The sequence below is a fragment of the Pleurodeles waltl genome, chromosome 4_1 (assembly GCF_031143425.1).
Source record: "Pleurodeles waltl isolate 20211129_DDA chromosome 4_1, aPleWal1.hap1.20221129, whole genome shotgun sequence".
Taxonomy (NCBI): Eukaryota; Metazoa; Chordata; class Amphibia; order Caudata; family Salamandridae; genus Pleurodeles; species Pleurodeles waltl.
This window is the reverse complement of record NC_090442.1, coordinates 423,051,918-423,053,646: the sequence shown is the minus strand read 5'-3', so window position 1 is coordinate 423,053,646 and position 1,729 is coordinate 423,051,918.

The window sequence follows — 1,729 nt, the reverse complement described above, 5'->3', positions numbered from 1 at the left end:
CTTGCTAGCTTGCGTGTGCTGGTGGGGAGAAAATGACTAAGTCGACATGGCACTCCCCTCAGGGTGCCATGCCAACCTCACACTGCCTGTGGCATAGGTAAGTCACCCCTCTAGCAGGCCTTACAGCCCTAAGGCAGGGTGCACTATACCACAGGTGAGGGCATAGGTGCATGAGCACTATGCCCCTACAGTGTCTAAGCAAAACCTTAGACATTGTAAGTGCAGAGTAGCCATAAGAGTATTTGGTCTGGGAGTCTGTCAAAAACGAACTCCACAGCTCCATAATGGCTACACTGAATACTGGGAAGTTTAGTATCAAACTTTTCAGAATAATAAACCCACACTGATGCCAGTGTTGGATTTATTACAAAATGCACACAGAGGGCATCTTAGAGATGCCCCCTGTATTTTACCCAATTGATCAGTGCAGGACTGACTGGTCTGTGCCAGCCTGCTGCTGAGAGACGAGTTTCTGACCCCATGTGGTGAGAGCCTTTGGGCTCTCGGAGGACTGAAATAAAAGCCTGCTCTGGGTGGAGGTGCTTCACACCTCCCCCCTGCAGGAACTGTAACACCTAGCAGTGAGCCTCAAAGGCTCAGGCTTCGTGTTACAATGCCCCAGGGCACTCCATCTAGTGGAGATGCCCGCCCCCCCGGACACAGCCTCCACTTTTGGTGGCAAGTCCAGGAGAGATAATGAGAAAAACAAGGAGGAGTCACTGGCCAGTCAGGACAGCCCCTAAGGTGTCCTGGGCTGAGGTGACTCTGACTTTTAGAAATCCTCCATCTTGCAGATGGAGGATTCCCCCAATAGGATTAGGGATGTGCCCCCCTCCCCTCAGGGAGGAGGCACAGAGGGTGTACCCACCCTCAGGGCTAGTAGCCATTGGCTACTAACCCCCCAGACCTAAACACGCCCTTAAATTTTGTATTTAAGGGCTCCCCAGAACCTAGGAAACTAGATTCCTGCAACCTAAGAAGAAGTGGACTGCTAAGCTGAAAAACCCTGCAGAGAAGACGGAGGCACCAACTGCTTTGGCCCCAGCTCTACTGGCCTGTCTCCCCACTTCTAAAGACACTGCTCCAGCGACGCTTTCCACAGGGACCAGCGACCTCTGAATCCTCAGAGGACTGCCCTGCATCTAGAAGGACCAAGAACTCCCGAGGACAGCGGCTCTGTTCACCGAAGACTGCAACTTTGAAACAAAGAAGCAACTTTGAAATAACTTGCGTTTCCCGCTGGAAGCGTGAGACTTGACACTGCACCCGACGCCCCCGGCTTGACTTGTGGAGAACAGTCACTTCAGGGAGGACTCCCCATCGACTGCGAGACCGTGAGTAGCCAGAGTTGCCCCCCCTAAGGCCCCACAGCGACGCCTGCAAAGGGAATCCCAAGGCTCCCCCTGACCGCGACTGCCTGTTTCCGAATCCTGGTAAAGACTCTGCACCCGGAGCCCCCAGGGCCTGAAGGATCCGACCTCCAGTGCAGGAGCGACCCCCAGGTGGCCCTCTCCCTTGCCCAGGTGGTGGCTACCCCGAGGAGCCCCCCCTTGCCTGCCTGCATCGCTGAAGAGACCCCTTGGTCTCCCTTTGAAACCTATTGAAACCCCGACACGTGTTTGCACACTGCACCCGGCCGCCCCCGTGCTGCTGAGGGTGTACTTTCTGTGTGGACTTGTGTCCCCCCAGTGCCCTACAAAACCCCCCTGGTCTGCCCTCCGAAGACGCG